Here is a 20,817-nt window from a genome sequence, read left to right on the forward strand (position 1 = left end):
AGGGAGGGAGGGGAAGGAAGGAAGGGAGGGAGGGGAAGGAAGGAAGGGAGGGAGGGGAAGGAAGGAAAGAAGGGAGGGAAGGAGGGAGGGGAAGGAAGGAAAGAAGGGAGGGAAGGAGGGAGGGAGGGAGGGGGAGGAAGGGAGGGGGGAGGAGGGGAGGGAAGGTAAAGAAGGAAGAAAGAAGAAGGAAGGAAAGGAAGTGGGGAAGAAAGAGGAAAGGAAAGATGGGAAGGGAAGGGAAGGGAGGGCTCTAGGAGGGGTCTATGTGGCAGGGTTTGCGCAGTCAGGAATAGCATCATGGAGACGTTGTGGGAGGGCAGTGACCATGAAGAAAGGGCCACCATGCTCTGGAAACCAGTCCCAGCAAGCCCAGGGTGTCTGGGCTACAGGCAGGGGGTGAAAGCCAGGCCCACTGTGCCCCACCGCCCTCGTGGGCACTGCCCTGAAGGTGAGAGACAGCCGCGGGGAGGGTGGGTGAGCTACTCCCCTGAGGCTGCCCTAACAGACAAGCACACACTGGGAGGCTTCACAGGACAGCCGTGTACTATTCTCTGACAGCTCTGGAGACGGAGCCGTGAGGTCTGGAATGCAGGTGTCGCAGGGCTCTGCCGTCTGAAAGTCCTGGGCAGGCTCCTCTTTTCCAAGCCCCAGCAGTTTCCAGTGCGCCCCGGCCTGTGGCTCCTCCCCCCAATCTCCACCTCCATCCTCAGGCCCCTTCTCCCAGTGCAGGTCCCCCAGGGTCCTCTCCTCCTCTTACGAGGACCCCAGGCATTGGATTCCTCATTCCACTCGGTTCCACTCTGACCTCACTTCACTAATTACACCTGCAAAGAGCCTGTTTCCAAATGAGGTTCTGGGCAGACATGGACTCCGGGGAGAGCATTGCAGCCTGTGTGGCGGCATCTCCTCCGCATGCGGAAGGCTGTGGGTGTCTGTGGATGGGTGGAGATGACCCAACGCTGGGCTCCAGCCCCCGAAGCTTGGCTGTCTGGAAGCACTTCAGGGCGGAGATGCCACTCTGGCCCTCCCATCCACCCCCGCCCCAGGCCTGACGGCCATTTCTGCAGTCTCAGTGGGTTCTCTGTCTCCCCCACTGCCATCTGCTTGGTGGCATTGGGCCTTCTTCTCTTGGCTCTGCCCCTTGGAAGTTGTGTCAGCCTTGGGAAAATCCCTTCTCTGGGCTTCTGTTTCTGAGCCTGGCTTACCGGGACAAGTGGGGGACATGCGATAGAGTCCCTGGCACAGTTTGGGTGTTGTAAATGCCCAGTGGTGGGCCAGTGAGCTCAGCTCAGTCGACAGGTGTGCGCGAAGTTCCACTCATGCAAAGACGGCACCCTCCCCACAGCCCCTCACATGAGGGCAGCCAGGTGCCTGCAGACCTCACCCCACCAGACAGAACCCCTAATATCTCACCCAAGAAATCGACTGTGGCCAAGTCTGCAGTCCCAAATGACACCCCTGGGCAAAGGCACATGGGCCTTGCAAAGCCCAGCACAGCCAGAAGAATCAACCGGCCACAGAAGGTTTGGGCTGACGCTGGGCTTTGAGGTGGCACATGTGCTGGGGCTGGAGGCAGGTTGGCACTGGACCCAGCAATGAGAAAAGAAGCACAGTGGGCTTGCGCCCGGGGCCAAGTTGGGTTGCCCCCTGCTCACTCTGATGCTCCAGGCTCTATCCGGGAGTGCTCGCCCTGAGCGGAATGATCAGCTCTGGTCAGCCTGTTGTCAGGCAGGTCTCAACGAAAACTCCAGCTGCACCTGCTACCAGCCGAGGCATTTAGGGCCAACTGCTTCCCTTCCCCAGGCTTCAGATTTGATGTCTGGAAACTGGAAGTGATCGCCGTACCTGCCCCCAGGGGCGTTTGGAAATGACATCATCAGTGATAAAACCCCACAAAAGCACAGTCCCCAGCAGGAGGCCTGGCATGCATTCAGCAAGCATGAGGCGTGCATGCTGCTGTCATGGGGCCCACGGCAGGGTCCACGCAGGCAGAGGGAGAGTAAGGCCCCACTGGAGCAGAGCTAAAGGCCTAGAGTGCCCGGAGGGACCTTGACGGCGGGACAGCAGGCAGGTTGCTTCCGAGCCCTGGCTGGGCTTCCCTGGAGAGGAGGCCAAACTGCTCTGAGCACAGCGTGTAACCCTAACCCCTGCCCTGCTGCCCTGGGGAGGCCCAGTAAGGGGGTGGCCTTTCCCATGAGCCTAAGTATGGGCTGTGTACTCAGAGCCCAAAGCCACTCCAGGGGCCACTGTGATGGCCAGAACCTGCTAGAACTCCCTGGTCTTCCTAATGATGGCTCAGAGCCATAAGCCAGATCCCCTCCCCTGCCCTGTCCTGCCCGATGCTCCCCTCCCCTCCTCTCCCCTTTCCTCACATTAAATGGATGTCTCTCTCCTGCTCTGATCACCATCACCACAAGCCAGGTTGAAGCCACCCACAGCTGATTTTTTATTGACAAAATTGCACCTTCACCTCCAAGTCCCCTTAGGGAATGGGCACAAGCAGATCGTCTCATAAAATCCGAAGTAACACAACAAGACAGCGGTGCATGGGCAGCGTCTCAAAGCTGCCCGGAGGACCCTCCGCATGCATGGCCCCACCCCGCCCCGCCCCGCCCCGATGCTCCCCAGGTGGCACCCGCGACCAGCAGCAGCACGCTGGGAACCAGAGCTCCCGAGGCCTTTCCTGGCACCAGTGCCACTGCTGCGGGAACTCGCACAACACCCAGTAAATCTACTCTGACCACAAACTAGGTCCAGGCACCGTCACTGCACATTTAGGAAAACGTGGAAGGAAGAAAAGCAGAGAATAGAGTGGATATTCGGAAACTGTGTGTGCTGGACTGAATGTGGGTCACCCCCCAAAATTCCTATGTGGGAGCCCTAACCCCCCGTGGGATGGTATCTGGAGACCAGGACTTTGGGAGGTGATTAGGGTTAGATCAGGTCATGAGGGAGGGTCCCTTGTGCAATGGGACTAGTGCCCTTAAAAGAAGAGACACCAGGGAGCCTGGTTTCACACTGCCTCCTTGCCATGTGGAGACGCAGTGAGAAGGCGGCCGTCTGCAAGCCAGGAAGAGAGCCCTCACCAGCACCCGACCACACTGCTCCCTAATCACAGACTTCCAGCATCCAGAACCGGGGGAAAAACATTTCTGTTGTTTGAGCCCCCAGTCTATGGTATTATCATGGCAGCCGAAGAGACAGAAACCATCTCCCTGCTTCAGACGTTCAAGCTTCCTCCCACACAGACAGTTCCAAGTGTTCACGGTGATCTTCCTCAGCACCTTCCATGCCAGCCTCAGTTGGGTCAGCTTTCCTAACCCTGGCACCAGGACAGGTCCCTCTGTTCTCTGCCCGCCTTCTCAGCCATCATTTGTGGCTGATTCAGTTGTCCTTTCCAGTGGAGTTAAGAAGAGGTGCAGGTGTCCCAAAATGACAGAATCTCCACATAGCAACTCCCCAGAAGTGCAGGATGGCATTATACAGAGGGCTTTACCTAGTTAGAGTGGAACAGGCTGAGTGCCATGGTTCACACCTATAGCCCCAGCACTTTGGAAGGCCAAGGTGGGAGGATCACTTGAGGCCAGGAGTTCAAGACCAACCTGGGCAACATACTGAGATACCCCATCTCTACCAAAAAAATAGTGATAGTTGATAGATAGCCAGCCAGGCATGTTGGTGCATGACTATGGTCTCAGCTACTTGGGAGGCTGAGGCTGGAAAATGACTTGAGCCCAGGAGATCGAGGTTGCAGTGAGCTATGATTGTGCCATTGCACTCCAGCCTGGGCAACACAGCAAGATCCTGCTCCAAAAAAAAATTTTTTTTTTTTTTTTTTTTTTTGAGACAGAGTCTCACTCTTGTTGCCCAGGCTGGAGTGCAATGGCGCAATCTTGGCTCATCACAACCTCCGCCTCCCGGGTTCAAGTGATTCTCCTGCCTCAGCCTCCTGAGTAGCTGGGATTACAGGCGCCTGCTACCACGCCCAACTAACTTTTTGTATTTTTAGTAGAGACAGGGTTTCACTATGTTGGTCAGGCTAGTCTCGAACTCCTGACCTCAGGCGATCCACCCGCCTCTACCTCCCAAAGTGCTGGGATTACAGGCGTGAGCCACCGAACCTGGCCCCAAAATTTTTTTAATTGAAAAATTTAAAAAACAAGGTGAAACAGACCAGGAGAAGCATCAGAAAGTATCAGAGCATCCCTTTTCTCATCTTGGAATCAAGGGTAAGAATGTGTCCCTAATGGGGCTGACTTTAGGTCAATGATTATATTCCGTGTCTGACACACAGTAGATGCTCATTAAATAAAAGACATGGTGGCCACTGTTAATAAATTGACTTTATCAAAGAGCCAGGACACAGCCAGGCAGAAATCCATGTTCCACTTGCTTTGTGCCTTTCTAGACCTTCGCCAGAATCAAGTAACTCACACCTAACTGGGGAGAGAAGGGATGTATGGGTGACCGTGAAGCCGAAGACCCACCGATCGGTGGGAGTGGTCTGAGTTCCGCACGAGGGTTTTTTCTGGCCAGTTGTCTTGCGTGATTCACTAACAATGAGTTTTACTAACGGACACATGTGCATTTCATTTCAAGGGCCACGCAAGCAAGCCCCGGTTTAATTTCTGAAGAATGAAATCTTTTATGGATAGCTAGGGTTAAAGTCTGCGGGAGTGGGAGACCTCCGTCGTTTGGACGGAGTTAAATAAAGACGGAATCACATGCCCTGGAGGAGAATTGCAGGGGAGAGCCCACAAGGACCTCATCTTTGGAGGAACTGGTGAGCAGGCGGGAGGCTGAGCCGTGAGCCAGGTGGAATAAGGGGCCTAAAGGAGCAATGGGACAGGGAGGGAGAACTCAAGAAAAGTCCTCTCCGGGTGGATAAATGCACAGCCACGGCTGGGATTCCCCAGGAGCAAATATCAGTCTTAAAGGACCCAATCCCATGCTTCAAAACAGAAGACCAGCCTGGGCGCGGTGGCTCACGCTTGTAATCCTAGCACTTTGGGAGGCCGAGGCAGGTGGATCACCTGAGGTCAGGAGTTCAAGACCAGCCCAGCCAACATGGGGAAACCCCATCTCTACTAAAAATACAAAAAAAAAAAATTAGCCGGGCATCATCGCACATGCCTGTAATCCCTGCTACTCAGGAGGCTGAGGCAGGAGAATTGCTTGAACTTGGGAGGCAGAGGTTGCAGTGAGCCGAGACTGTGCCATTGCACTCCAGCCTGGGCAACAAGAGCAAAACTCTGTCTCAAAAAAAAAAAAAAAAAAAAAAAAAAAAAAAAAAAAAACAGGGGTCCAGTTCTAACCTCTGGAGGGAGGCAAACACTCACCTTTACAAGTTCATTCCTTTGTTCATTCATGCGGCAAACATCCACTGCCTCCCATCCATGGTGGCCCCACACCAGTGTCTGGGGACACTGGGACCTCTAAGATATGGTCTCTGCCCATGGGGGCTTCACAGTCTGGTAGGAAGGCAGACCAGGGGCTCCACGTTGGGCGCCCACCCCATCCACAGCCCACGTTGCTCCCCGGGAAGAGTGTGGAGCCGTGCAGCACCCACCCTGTCCTGGGGGAGTGGGCAGTCAGGGCATGCGCTGGGAGTGTGGAGACAGTCCGAGCCTGGCAGGTGGGTCTTGCCCTCTCTGCTCTCTGTTTGGACTTTGCTGAGGGCGTGACTGCAGGTGCACTGGGGGAAGTCCACACCACTGTGCTGATGCCTGTGTTCCTCCAGGAACCTGATTCACGAGGCAAAAATTACCATAATTGATTATCCCGCTGAGCGGCTGAGAGCAGTGTTTGCTAACAGCGAGGCTGAGACTCCGCTGCGTGTTTCCTGACCCTGGGAGCACGCGGCGGGATGGCATCCGAAAGGCCCAGCCCGAGGGCTCCCTCCTTCCCCCCGACCCCAGGAGTGGGCAGGTGGGGCAGGGGCCGGAGAGATAGAAAATGCTGAGAGCATAGAACAGGGGGGCTGACATTCATCTCAGAAACACGAAGCCAGGTGCCGTCCCAGGGACGGGCAGCCAGGCCACCACCGGAGTGGTCTCCCAAAATGTGGGCTGCTCCGCACAGAGACCGCCTTCCTTTCCACACACAAAGGCCTCTGGGGAGGCGCAGGGAACTCCGTGACCTGGAGGTTCTATGGAAGGATGGAGGACGAAGCCGGGCTGGGGGAGCTCCTGGCCGAAGTGCCAAGGACACAGGTTGGATCCGTTGTTGAGGCATCGAGCTTGGCCGGCTCTTTGACCACCCTCTAGTTCTGGAGCTTCCAAAAATGGAGACTCTTTGGTGATTGCAATGGGGCCCAGCCCCTGGGTTCAAGCAGTGCAGGTAGGACGTGTTGCACTTTGACCAAATAAAGATGCTCGCAAGCATGTGTCGTGTTTAAGAGAACTCAAGCGATGTCAGGAATCACTCGGAAGAGAAGGACTTGCAGAGGCAGGGAAGGTGGGGTGGCGGGACGCTCTGCCAGCTCCCATCTGGGCTGATGTGGCCCAAAGACTGGGAATTCCAGGGCTGAAAGTTGTTCTTGTGCTGGGAGGAAATCCGACAGCTTGGGCGCAGTCTGGGCCAGTGGAGGAGAAAGGGCAGAACACACAAGGCATTCGGGAGGAGAGGTGAAATCCCGAATGCTTGACTTAGCCCTGCTTCACCTCCTTAGCCCACGGGCCAGGTCCCCCCTCCAGCAGAGCCGCAGACAACCCTTCCAGAGTTCAGGTCCTGGCTCCACATCCGAATGTGTGTGTGTTCAGCGGGGCTGGACTCAATGGAACCAAATGGTATTGACTTGGAAACACAACTCACTTCAAGAAAAGAAATCACCAATAAAAAAAAGTTCTGCTGGGCATGGTGGCTCACGTCTGTATTCCCAGCACTTTGGGAGGCCGAGGCGGGTGGATCACCTGAGGTCAGGAGTTCGAGACCAGCCTGACCAACATGGTGAAATCCCGTCTCTACTGAAAAAAACAAAAATTAGCCAGTCGTAGTGGCAGACGCCTGTAATCCCAGCTACTTGGGAGGCTGAGGCAGGAGAATCACTTGAACCCGGGAGGCAGAGGTTGCAGTGAGCTGACATCGTGCCATTGCACTGCAGCCTGGGTGACAGAGCGAGACTCCGTCTCAAAAAAAGAAAAAGAAAATCCCCCAAATCAACAAAGGCAGCAGTTTGTGAAAGCCGCTTAGATGACGCATTTCCTTTCTAAGTGACTCGTTGGCAGTGTCTTCCCATCACCCCTGCGCTTCTCAGTGTCACACGCTTTGTGTGCTGTGTGTGGAAACAGCTCCACGGGCCAGAAGCTGGCTTTTCCATTTTCCTGGGGAGGAGAACAGGACCTCCACGGGGCCACCTTGGAAATGGCCTGCCCAGTGCCCAATTCAAGGTCAGCTGCTCCTCCACCCACGGTCCTCTCTGATGTGGCCAGGAGGGACCCACCTGTGACATACCCAGTACCGCCGTTGTGATCTGCACAGACTCCAGCAGGGAAGCCAGGCCCTGCGCAGATCAGCATTCTGCAGTCACGTTCATTCTCACCTCCCGCAGGGTGGGGTGCTCATCCCCACCTGTGGATGAGACGGGGCGGCGGTGGGGGGGTGGTGGCGGAGATCCGGGAACCTGCTCTGGGGGACGGGTCGGCTGACCCAGTCGCTGTGGCCACAGCTGCTTCACCAGCTGGGGCCTTGGTTTCTTTATCTGAAGAAGGGGAAGAGTCAGAAGTTTGCCGGATGCAGTGGCGCGTGCCTGTGATCCCAGGAACCCGGGGTCTGCCTTCTGGAGCTGTCGGGAGGTCAGAATGAAACAATGTACAGGAAGTGCCTGGTTCATAAAACACGCAGGATAAATCACCGTGCTTACCTTTTTACAGCGATGTGGATGAGGAGAGTGGTGGCGGTTTTTCTAGATCTCAAGAAAGAGGCTGAGTCTGGCCGTCTTTCAACTCCAGAGGATTTTCACTTGCTTTCACTTCTTACCCTAAGCTTAAAGAAATATGCACGCATACACAAATGCATGGGAGGCTGGGGACAGGGAGTGGCGTCTTAACAGGGATGGATTTTCCTTTTCGGGGAGTGAAAAGGTTCAGGCATCAGAGTGGTGGGGAATGACAGTGGTGTGAATCTGCTCGATACCACTGAACTGTATATTTTAACCGTGAAAATTGTACATTTTATATGATGTGTATTTTACCACAGTTAGAAAATGTGCAAGTCATGTACACGGAAAATTATGAAACATTACTCAAATGAAGGAAGAACATGTTCGTTTAAAGCACGCTGTACACATACCCTTTTGTTTCCAAACTCCTCAATGACCTACTGAGAAAAGGGAGGTGTCCTGGCACATGTGTGCAGTCCCAGCCCCCCGGGAGCTAGCTTTGCGACTTTAGGCAGAAGCGGATACCCTGGCCTCGGGCCCCGGACCCCGGACGATAAAGTGAGTCAGTGTGGTCCCTGCCAGTCTGTCCCCATCACTGATATACAATAACACACAGCGACTGCCTCTAGAATTCTGTTTGGTGGGGTTTAGAATTCGCTCAAAGACTTTTCTTTAATGATATTAAAATGAACGTCCAGGTTGAGGAGATATAGGTGCATGCCACTATGTCCAGCTAATTTTTGTATTTTTAGTAGAGATGAGGTTTCATGACATTGGCCAGGCTGGTCTTGAACTCCTGACCTCAGGTGATCTGCCCGCCTCGGCCTCCCAAAGTGCTGGGATTACAGGCTCGAGCCACGGCTCCTGGCCCATTAAATGTATTTTTAACTTATAATATTTTCACCTCACAATGGGTTTACCAGGACGTAGCCCCATCAAAAGTTGAGAAGCATCATACTTTTATAATAATCCCCCCAAAGTAAAACTCTGCAAGTGAATCCGAGGAGGGGGTCAGCCGCAGATGGCTCACTGAGACCGCACTGAGTCCCACGGCAAGACCCCATCTTTATCAAAAATACCAAAAATTAGCTGGGCGTGGTGGTGCACACCTGTAGTCCCAGCTACTCGGGCAGCTGAGGCACGAGAATCGCCTGAACCCGGGAGGCAGAGGTTGCAGTGAGCCAAGATTGCACTGTTATACTCCAGCCTGGCAATAGAGTGAGACCCTGTCTCCAAAAACAAACAAATAAATAAAATGAATTGCATGCGGTGATCACACTCAAAGGGACCCCCGCCCTGCAACTGGAGGAGGAAGCAAATCCCCGCAGTGTGGTAGAGGAAACTCAGTGAGGGGCTAATCATCACCATCAGGAAGCCACGGTGCCTGATCTGTGGACAAGCCACAGGGCCTACCTTTGTGGACAACCTCAAAACCAGGTTGAGGGGATGCTAGGAGAAGGAGAAGGGGATTGCTTGGAGTTTGAGGCACAGGAAGGAAGCTGGGGGAAAAAACAAGAACATCCCGGAGTCAGAGCAAATGAGTCTGGGCGGCCGGTCCACGGTGCCCTGTGTTGTTTTATCTCCACCTGTGACATAAACGCCACCTCCCAGCCATGCTTGAGATGCAGATGGCAGCCGGAGGTTAACCTGGGCAGGTTTCCTCGGACTCCCGGGGAGATGTTGCTTCCGCCTCCAGACTTCCCTAGTCGATGAGCAAACAGCATCGCCAGCGACCAGATGCGTGATGACAGCATTGATTGTGATTCTCTCTCCTTTCTCTCTTTTTCTTTTCTTAGAGAGCCCAGAGTGCCTCGGGGAAAATTGGCTGAATAAAAGGTATAAAGACTTTCTCTATTTTTCCTGAATAGTTTTTGACAGATATGAGCATGTTGAACATCTCGGGAGCTGCCGATAATGAAAGCCAGGAGTTTCTGGGGTTTCCCGGCCACCGGAGGGAGGAAGAGTTTGGGGGCTGTGGAGGGAGGGCTGGGCGCCGTTTAGCACCTCTGCGTCGTTCTTCTCTCTTGTCCCCCACGGGCGACCCCAACATGCTGGGAAGGCAGGGCTGAGGGGCAGAGGGGCTGAAAGGGAAGTGGGTGAATGGGGTAAGGATGGAGGGCGATTGTTTTTAGGCGATTCTGGCTGGCCCGTGAAGCAGTATCATGTTCTTCCTGATCCCTTCCCTCCCCCAGCCCTGAGGTCCCCCACCCCAGGTGCTCAGTGCATAGCCCCCCATCCCTCAGGCAGCCCCAGCTCGCTGGTCCAGGGTGGTCTGACTCACCTCCATGGCCCGGTCTCCTCGGGGAAGGGGCTTCAGAGATCAGCTCAGTTCCCAGTGTCGACCCTCACTGGGGGACTGGTTGCTACCGCCTGAGCCCATCAGTCCTTTGCCCCATACCCCCAACCCCGACTACCCACGCGCGGCTGACCCCCTCCTCGGATTCACTTTCAGAGTTTTACTTTGGGGGGATTATTATAAAAGCATGATGTTTCTCAACTTTTGATGGGGCTACGTCCTGATAAACCCATTGTAAGATGAAAATAGTATAAGTCGAAAATGCATTTAATGGGCCGGGAGCAGTGGCTGGCGCCTGTAATCCCAGCACTTTGGGAAGCCAAGGCAGGCGGATCACCTGAGGTCAGGAGTTCAAGACCAGCCTGGCCAATGTAGTGAAACCCCATCTCTACTAAAAATACAAAAATTAGCTGGGCATGGTGGCAGGCCCCTATAATCCCAGCTACTCAGGAGGCTGAGGCATGAGAATCGCTTGAGCCCGTGAGGCAGAGGTTGCAGTGAGCCGAGATTGCACCACTGCCCTCCAGCCTGGGCAACAGAGCAAGACTCCATTAAACAAGAAAAAAAAAGAATCTATCTGCACTCTAAGTATTGATGTGGCAATTTGCCTGGCTCTGTAAACTCGGATTTTTGCATGTTTATTTTTTAAATAGCTTTATTGGAGTCCAGTGGGCGTATGATAAACTTCACATAGAGTGTGCAATTTGATACGCTTTGATACGTATGGATGCCCATGACACCATCACCACAATCGAGATAATGGATATATTCACCCCCCAACCATTACGTTGTGCCCCTTCCTCATCTCTTCCTCGCACCCCACCGATCACCTCTTACAAGGCAAACACGGACTCTGCTTCCTGTCACTGTAGAGCATTTGCTATTTTCTGAGTTTTATATAAATAGATCGTAGCATCTCTAGTCGTTTTTTTCCTTGTCTTCTTTCACTCATCGCAGTTATTCGGCGGTTCCTCTGTGCTGTCGTGCCTATAAATACCTTCTTCCTTGTTCCGGCTGAGTCGTATTTCACGCTGGGACTGGGCTACAAGGCATTTACCCATTCACTCTTTAGAGGACATTTGGGCTGCTTCGACTGTTGCAAGCAAAGCTGCCGGGAATATTTGTGTGCAAGTCTGTGCATGGGCATATTCTTTCTTTTCTCGTGGGTGAAATGGCTGGATCCCAAGGTAAGTGTATTTCGACTCCGGAAGTAAGTGCCAAACCGCTTTCCAGAGTGGCTGCACGACTCTGCGTTCCCACCAGCCATGGGTGAGAACGGCAGTTCTTCATCCTCCTCAACACGTGGTGTGGTCAGTCTTTACAACAAGCCATTTGACTAGGTGTGTAGTGGCAGCTCACTGGGGTTTTAATTTATATTTCCCTAGTGACTCATGATGTTGAGAATCTATTCACAGGGTTATTTGACATTTACTATGTCTTCTTTGCTAACATGTAAGGAGATATTTTTTTTCTCCTATGCTTTCTCCTAGATGTTCTGTAGTTTCAGGTTTTACATGTCATTCTATGATTCATCTCGAATTAGCTTTGGCACGGGGCAAGCTATGGATTGAAGTTTATTTTTCTGCATATGGACGTCCAATGATTTCACTATCACTTATTAAAAAGATCATCCTTTCTCCCATTGAATTATCCCTGCAGTCTTATCAAAAATCAGTTGTCAGTGTATGTGAGTCTGCTTCTGGGCTTGATATTCTGTTTCTTGGATCTACTGGTCTGCCTCGATACCAGTCCTTCCACAGCTGTTACAGTGACTGCATGGCTTCATAGTAGGTCTGGAAATCAGGCAATCTTCCTGTTCTTCATCCTTCTTTTTCAAAGTTGTGTGGGCTCTTCTAGGCCCCTTACATTTCCTTATGAGTCTTAGAATTAGTGTGTGAATTTCTAAGAAAAAAAAATGCCAGCTGGGGTTTTGATCGGGATTGTATTGAATCTGTGAGTCTGAGGGACTGCTATGGTTCGGCTCTCTGTCCTCACCCTCATCTCACCTTGAATTGTAATCCCTGGTGTCAAGGGCGGGGCAGCGGGGAGGTGGTTGGATCATGGGGGCAGTTTTCCCCATGCTGTTCTGGTGATAATGAGTGAGTCTCATGAGATCTGATGGTTTTATAAGTGTCTGGCATTTCCCGTGCTTGGACTCATTCCCTCTCCTGCCGCCCTGTGAAGAGGTGTCTTCCACCATGATTGTACATTTCCTGAGGCCTCCCCAGCTCTGTGGAACTGTGAGTCAGTTAAACCTCTTTCCTTTATAAATTACTCAGTATTACTGGGTACTTCTTTATAGCCGAATGAGAATGGACAAATACAGCCATCACTGACACCTTAACAATACTGGACCCTCTGACTCATAAACAAGGTATTTCTCTCCATTTATTTAGAACTTCTTTAATTTCTCTCGTCAATGATTTGTGGTTTTCAGTGTATGGATTTTGCACGTCTTTTCTTAGATTTATTGCCAATGTCATTCGTATTTTAATGCTTCTTAAAATGATATTTTTCTTTCCGTTTCTGATTGATTATTGTTAGTGTATAGAAATAAAATAGATTTTTTGTACATTGATCTTGTGTCCTGCAGCCTTGCTAAATCCGTTTACTAGTTCTAGTAGATTTTGTGTCAATTGCATCAGGTTTTCTACATAAATGATTGTGTTAACAAAGGCAATCTTATTTTACAATAAATATAACCCCGATGTGCCCGGGGCTGTATTTATTCTAGGTCTGATTATTCCTGCTAGTAAGGCAAGACTCTGCAGGCTCTACCCAGTACCCGGCGAACAGTAAAGAGTTCCTGGTCCAATCCGACTAGTGAGGACTGAGCTACTCCTGGCCCGTGAGGGTGCTGAGAACTGGGTCCCTGGTCCCTCATCCCTCCGGGGAGTTCTTGCCTCCGCCTTGGGTGGTTTCCTCCCAAGCTTGTGCTGATCAGTGCTCAGCTGAGTGCTCAGTGGGACCCTCTGAGTATTTATTTACAGAGCTCTTTCTCCGTCCAGCTCCTTCTCCCCAGTGCTCTTTCTTACAACTCCAGCCACCTTGTCTCCCCGCCTCTCAGCTCTGTCTCCTCAACTCGGGGAGTCCACGAGGCTTCACGTGGGGTCCCTGCACCACGGCCTGAAAACTTCCTCCAGACAGTCAGCTGGGACGATCGTGCCAGTCCTCTGTGACCAGCGCTGGGGGTCGCTGCACTTCATGGTGTCTTGTTCAGTGTCTTGAAAACTATTCTTCAGCTTGTTGTGGTTCTAGGAGGCGGCACATCCGTCCCCATTTCTCCATCTTGACCAGGAGCAGAACGTGTTTCTTCGTCACACCAGATCTGTCTCCGCAGTAACTGCCCGGCGGCTGGACACATCCAGGCACATACACAGGCTGGGCCTGGCCCTTGTCCCCAGTCCCCTGCGGGGGGAAGGAGCGAGGGTGCAGGGCTGTCAGAAGCACTCGTGGGCCTGGGACACACAGTCCTAGTGTAGAGACAAACACCTTTGCTTCCCAGGCCTTGAGAAGAGCCTCCTCTCCTCAATGGGGAGCGCTCTGCAGGGGCCGGGACGTAGCTCTGGAAAGGCTTAGCAAGAGCACTTCACGGCATTTCTTCTCAGGAAAATTTTGATTGTCAAGAATAAGGAGAGTTGGGCGCCATAGCTCACATCTGTAATCCCAGCACTTTGGGAGGCCGAGGTGGGCAGATCTTGAGGTCAGGAGATCGAGACCAGCCTGGCCAACATGGTGAAACCCCATCTCTACTAAACATACAAACAATTAGCCATGCGTGGTGCACATGCCCGTCATCCTAACTACTTGGGAGGCTGAGGTAAGAGAATCGCTTGAACCCAGAGGCAGCGGTGACAGTGAGCCCAGACCGTGCCACTGCACTCCAGCCTGGGTGACACAGTGAGACTCCATCTCAAAAAAAAAAAAAAATGAATAAGGAGAGAAAGAGAGAGAGAAATAATATCTCCAACTCTCAAAGATTGGGTGGTGGGGAATGTCAGAAAACCTGGGAGAAGGGAATCTAGAGACCCCCAACAAACCAACCAGCCTCCCTCTCCCCATGTGCCACTGTGCCTCCAGGTGCACCCTCCTTGCCCCCAGTGAGAACAGCTGAGGAGGGCCCATGGAAAGCTAAGCCTGCTTGGTGTTCCAAATCATGACCCCTGCACCTGCCTCCGCTGGCTCAGGCACACCCAGTCCTTTATCTGGACACAGCATCTCCCGCTGACAAGGAGCTTGGACACAGGTCACTGCAGGTGACACCTGCCATCCCGTGTCATCCTTGCAATAGGCCTATTTGGAAGGCAGGAGCAGCCCTGGTGTCCCCATTCTACAGATGAGGAAACTGAGGCTTAGGATGGGTCAGTCATTCGCCCAGGCCCACGTTGGAAGGGGCCAAGGCAAGGCCACAGCCCTCGTTGTTCAGGCTTCTTTTCACACTGAGAATCTCCCTGGAGAGGTCGAGGCTCCCTGTAGGAGACTGCGGATGTCATAGGCTTGATTTCTGAGCCCATCCCCCTCTGTGCCTCATCATGCCACCCCAAAGGAGCTCTCTGACCAGTGGGAGACACAGAACACTCACATCAGCTCTCCTCTCTTTCTTCTTTTTTTCTTTTCTTTTTTTTTTTGTTTGAGATGGAGTCTCGCTCTGTCACCTAGGCTGGAGTCCAGTGGCACCATCTCAACTCACTGCAACCTGCGTCTCCCGGGTTCAAGAGATTCTCCTGCCTCAGCCTCTTGAATAGCTGGGATTACAGGCATGCGCCACCATACCCAGCTAATTTTTGTATTTTTAGTAGAGATGGGATTTTGCCATATTGGTCAGGCTGGTGTCAAATTCCTGACCTCAAGTGATCTGCCTGCCTCAGCCTCCCAAAATGCTGGGATTACAGGCACACACCACCAAGCCCAGCTAATTTTTTGTATTTTTAATAGAGATGGGGTTTCACTATGTTGGCAAGGCTGTTCTTGAACTCCTAACCTCAAGTGATTTGCCCGCCTCAGACCTCTCAAAGAGCTGGGATTACAGGCATGAGTCACGGCGCCCGGACCTCTCCTGTCCTTTGAGAGACAATTTCCACTGTCAGAGTTGCAAGCATCCTAGCTTCGTGGGACTGCACGGCTCCTGCCTCACCAGAGGGTTCTGTAATACGCGTCAGGGGCAGGAGCGCTTGGTGTGCACACGCGTGTGTTTGGACTAGAGCATCAGTTCAGCTTCTGTTGGGGGGGGAATAAAGAGATGCCCCAGAATGTTGACCACGAAGGGTTAACGCAAACTCTCGGCCACGTGTGACTCTGAGAAGGCCAAAGCGGCTTTGCTGCACAGCAGGGGTGCAGCGTGGGCACTGCTCGCTGGTAAATCAGCTCCCAAACTCAGGTCCTGCATCGCAGAACCAGAGGAGGGTCCCTGGTGTCTCCCTTGGCTTTCTGGATATATCCAGCCGGGCGGATTTGTGCTACCCACGAAAGCAGCAGGGCATGAAACATTTGAGATGGGATCGGAGGACAACAGAAAGAAGTCTGTGTGTGTGCGTGTGTTTGTGTGGAAGTATAAAAACCCCGCGCCTGTGTTCTCCCCAGAGTATTAATTACAGCTGGAGAGGAGGCTTGTCTGGGCGTGCTCCGCTTGGGCAGAGTAATTTCTCCCTGGTTTTCGGGGAGCGGGAGGCGTCACGGTGGGGAGAGCAGGACTCGCACCTCTCTCCCAGGCTCCGTGGCCGCCCCGCCTCCTCCGGAGCGGACAGCTTTGCCAAGGCCCAGGCCAGAGGGAACGCAGAGAGCCCGCAGATAGGGCCAGGGAGGACAGGCAAGATAGTGAGCCCTTGACACAATCCCACTTAAGACAGCACAGGCGACAGGAGAGGCTTGTGAGCGGCTTAGGAGGAGGAGCAGGCCCAGCTCCCTGTGATGGAGGGAGGGCAGGGAAGACGCGCGCCCCCGGCCGGCCTGGCTGCCCACACCTGGGTCCTTCTGCCCCTGCAGGCCTTGCACTGATGCCGACCGCCAGGCCCCTTGTCTCTCAAGGGGATTCAGAGGGGGAGGGGGGGTCCACAAAGAAGGCGGGTGTGACCCCTGTTGGTGTCTGAAAAGCTGCGGTACCTATCTGCTCCCTGCTGATCAAAGTGGAGGACCCTGCACGGTGATGGCTACAATTCAGGACCTCGCTGGCCTCGGCATGACCAACACAGAGGCCCCGAGCACACCTTCCCCTGCCCTGGACTCCTCCCACCCCCGCTGGACACTGAGGCCACCTGCCTGCGTCCCTGGGGCTGGTGGGGGCCTCCCTGAGCGCCTTGCCTCTCGGCCATCTCATGTGTCCAGTTACAAGCCTAGAGCAGAGAGTAGCCCCCGCCAGTCAGCCTCCCCACGCCGCCAGCCCCAGACACATGACGTGAGCCAGGCCCCGTGCTGAATCCTTCGATGGCAGAGTCCTCCAGTGGCACGAGTGACCTGTTCCTCCCCTGTGCAGTGAGCACACACGACATGCTTGAGATGCAGAGGAGCGAACACAGCCCCTGCCCTGAGCGAGCTCAGGCTCAACGGTACTCACCCTCCCGGGGTGGGCTGGATTTCTGACATCCATGGGGCACCTGCGTCTGGTCTATGGGATTAAAGGCCACCAGCCCTGGAGGAAAAGGGGAAAGCATTCGGAAACTGAGGCCCAGCCTACCTCTGCGGGTGTTCCCCAGCTGGCCACCGCTTCGCTGGGTCTCTTGGGACTTACTTTGCTCCTCCTCTGCTGGAATGAGCCTCTGGGGACCCGGCACGCGGAGCTGGTGGTCTCGGCCAAGGCCAGCAAGAAGTCTCCCTGGCTCCTCTGCTGGGTGTCCAGCCTGCCAACTGGCTGGGCTTGCAGATGAGTTAGAGGGAGAGGGAAGGAGGGAGAGTGGGAAGGGGAGCGAGGCGGGTTTGGAAGCACCGCGGCCTTCTGCTGCTTCTGCAGGTGCTCCGTGCAGGCCAGAGCGAGAGCTCACTGCCCAGAATGCTGAGTGGGTTCCCCCAGGCCGGGCAGGTCCCAGAGCCTCCTGAGCAACCTGGCCAAGCCCCAATCTGTCCTTACCCAGCCTCACGCTGGTGGAGAAATTTGCCAGCCTCGAGCTCCCTCGTTCCTAACTCACATACCTGCAAATGCCCATGTCCCTTGATTAGTGGTGACTTTTTTATCCAGTACCTGTGTACCAGACCCTCCCTCTTGATGATTGCTAAACCCCCTTGGTCACCCCAGGAAGGTAGATGTTGCCATCCCCATTCTACCAAAAAGGGAACGGAGGCTCAGAGAGGTTAAGTAATCTCCTCAAAGCTGCCCAGTAGGACAGCAGCTGGTCTGGAATTTGAGCTCAGGTCTGATTGTTGCCATATCCCAGGCCCCCTCTGCCCTGCAGGGTGACGCCCAGGGCACGCTGGGTGCGGTCACAGACCCCGTGCATTCTCCTGGCCACGGTGGGCAGGATAGATAGCAGGCAACTGCTAATCAGGCCAGGAAGCCACCCCCACCTCCCCGTGAACAGCAGTCCTCAGAAAACCCTCAGGCTGAGCAGAGATGGTCATGAGGTCCATCTTTAGACACCTGGCCCACCTCTTGTTCAGGGAATATGCTGCTGGGGGTAACGCTAGAACTGCAAAACCCCAAGTTGGACCATGCTCCTCCTCTGCTCCAAATCCTCCTGTGACTCCTACTTCTCTTGGAGAAAGGCCAAAGTCCTCACAGTACCCTCCCATATAAGACCTCCTATGATCTGACCACCTCTCCCACTGCTGCCTGCTCACTCTCATTACTCCAGCCCGTGGGCCACCTCACTGGTTCCCTGAATAACTAGACACATCCCCACGATGTGGAATGCCCTTTGCCAGGGGTATTCTTTTTGCTGGAATATTCTCCCTAGAGAGCCTCAGAGCCCCTTCTTTGGGCTCATCCAGAGGGGCCTGAACATCACCTCATCAGTTACACCCACTCTGACCACCTGGCTGAACACTGCAGCCCCTCCTCTGCCGTCCCAGACCCCCATCCTACTTCCCCCACCACCGACACCCTTTGACGTGCAAGACAATTTTCTAATTAATTATGTTTGTTGATTCTCCTCCCCGGTACAGGATAAAGCACAGGAGGGCAGGAAGGTTAGCTTGCTTGGTTGAAAGCTGGGTCCCTGGTGTGGAACAGGGCCCAGCCTGCAGCTGGCACCTCACACACATTTGTGGACTTGTTGATGAGGCAGGGGGACCCGGTAGCCCTCTGGCTCTGCCAGCAGCCCCCCGCCCAGCTGGGGTCCACGGGTCCTCGAGGCGCAGACACACACTTCCCTTGGCTACAAGGAGTTCCAGAATCGATCCAGCAACCAAGCACCTGGCTGAGCACTTACAGAATTGATCCAGGGGCCGGACTCGTGGTTCACACCCTTAATCCTAGCTCTTTGGGAGGTTGAGGCAGGCAGATCACTTGAGGTCAGGAGTTCGAGACCAGCCTAGGCAACATGGTGAAACCCTGCCTCTCCTAAAAATACTAGAATTAGCCAGATATGTTGGTGCATGCTTGTAATCCCAGCTACTTGAGAGGCTGCGACATGAGAATCTCTTGAACACGGGAGGTGGAGGTTGCAGTGAGCCGAGATGGTGCCACTGCACTCCAGCCTGAGTGACAGAGTGAGACCCTGTCTCAAACAAAAAAAGAAAAGGAAAAAAAGAATGGAAGCGGGGAAGAGCAGTGCTGGGGAGAGGGCTGGCCAGCGAGTGATGCCCGGGGAGGGAGCTTGAGACTGGGAGATGGCCGAACTTTCCAAAGGGGAGGAGAGGCTGACTGTGCGTACCACGTGGGCTGTGTACTTGCTGGTCTCCTTTCATTGAGGACTGGATGGCAGGGGCGTGTTTCTCGGAGGTGACGTGTGAATGGTCAAAGGGCACTGGCTCCTGGGGCATCTCTAACGGTGTGCCACAAACCTCTGTTCTCACCCCATCTTAGCCACGCCTTTTACCAGTGGCTTATGTAAACCTTTAGTAGGCGTGATGATCAAATTGTGATCCATCTGCTGATGAGAGGAATAACTGATAGTCCTCCTGGTCTGCTGGCTAGCGCCAGAGGTGAAATTAACTAAATGTAACAAGTCTAAATGTAAAATCTTGCTCTTAATTCCAAAAACACTGGTTGGATGAGTACAGGAGGAAGAAGACTTAGGGGCTGCCGTTGATCACAAGTCCAGGACAATCAGAGTGACCAGAGGACGTATCCTCCAAACTAGAGCACTGTTAATAATTACAGTGTAAACCAGTCGTGTCCCCGGAAACCTGGATGGATGGTGACTCCAGGGATAAGTGGCTGCCGTCCAAAGCTGCTTCTGTATAGATGGCAGGGGTGAGGTCCACTCCCAATCACTGGAGGGAATCCCTGGACCTCAGAGCCACCTGGAATGTTAGGTTCACCCTGGAGTTCCCAGCTATGGGCCAGGGGATGTTTCGTAGCCAAGTGGACAAGATGAGGTGGACATCCAAATGCACCCTAAGGGAAACGGCTCCAGGGACCAGCTCTGTGTGCCCAGACCAGGAAAGAGCTGGTTGGTCTGTCTTGGAAAGCTCAAGGGCCAGCCTGGCCTGTGGAGGAGGAAGGTCACACGGTGCCTGTGGCCTCAGATGGTAGAACTAAGATCAGCAAGGAGAGTCTGGGGGAGACGAATTTCAGCTTGCTTAAAAGAACTTCTGAAGGTGACAGCTGGCCGCCAGGGGGTGGGCCCCCTGAGTTCTCTGTCCTTGGTCTTTGGAGGCATCCACGGTGGGGAGACTGCAGAGGAGTTTCCTGTGTCCTGGGAGGGGAGCGGCCAGGTGACTCCCAGGCTCTTGCTGGCAGTCCTGCCTCAGTGGCCACTGTATGTCACTGTTTGGGAAGAAAAATCTGCCCTGAGACTCTTCAGATCAGGACGCACGCAGAGTGGACGAGGCATGCGGGAGGCGGCCTTGCGCAGCCTTCCCTCGGCCCACCGCACCTTCCCTTCCGCTGTATCTCTCTGCCCCCCACTAGACACACCTTCGCCTTGTTCCTCTGGGCCCCTCTCTCGATGCTGAGGAGGATTTTCCCTTCCTAAGTCCCCTCTCCTGCTGCTGAATTATTGAAAGTGTTGTTTGCTTTATCGCTGTGCTGGGGTAAGGGACGCTGCCGCAGAGCAGCTGAGCTTGGAATGCGTCGCTGGCCCAGGACAGCTGCCCAGGCCGCAGAATCCCTTCCCCAGAACCCCTCGGTGGGGGAGCGTCCTGCACCCCGGCCCCGCTTTCTCCTCCTTCATCATTATTTATTCATAACTGCTGGCGTTCTGACCAGACATGCGGCATCCTGCCACGTCTCACGCCACCAGCCTGGAGGGCTGCGGGCAGAATGTGCGGCAGATGTCACCGCCTGGCCCAGGTGCAGGGTGGGGTCTCTGTGTGGGGGTCTGCAGGGACCAGCTGAGACCTCCAGGGCATGTATGGAAGTATTCTGTCCACTGGGGATCGCCCCAGTGGGGCTGCCACATTGGTACATTTCTAGGGGAAGGGTCTGCATGCAGAGGTGTGCGTGTGACCATGCATGCTATGCAGCTGTGTGTGTGTGCAGCGGACATCAGGGCATCCGTGCATGTGTGTGTGCAGATACACATGCAGCTGTGTGTGGGGGGGTCGTGTG

The 20,817-nt window shown here is 54.0% G+C and overlaps 1 protein-coding gene across 7 annotated transcripts in view; it reads left to right on the forward strand.

Moving 5' to 3' along the window:
- Window positions 1–20,817, forward strand: part of RBFOX3 (RNA binding fox-1 homolog 3) — a 512,287-nt gene that overhangs the window by 355,887 nt on the left and 135,583 nt on the right. For 5 of the 7 annotated variants that reach the window (XM_032241461.1, XM_032241466.1, XM_032241470.1 and 2 more), the window contains one exon: window positions 9,676–9,715. The exons of the other annotated variants lie outside the window; for them this stretch is intronic. The gene's annotated coding sequence lies outside the window, so the exon portion shown is untranslated. The remainder of the gene's footprint in view (window positions 1–9,675; window positions 9,716–20,817) is intronic. 7 annotated transcript variants of the gene reach the window in all.

Source organism: Sapajus apella, unplaced genomic scaffold (genome assembly GCF_009761245.1).
Source record: "Sapajus apella isolate SASKATOON/1434 unplaced genomic scaffold, GSC_monkey_1.0 scaffold48, whole genome shotgun sequence".
In the NCBI taxonomy this organism is placed as follows: Eukaryota; Metazoa; Chordata; class Mammalia; order Primates; family Cebidae; genus Sapajus; species Sapajus apella.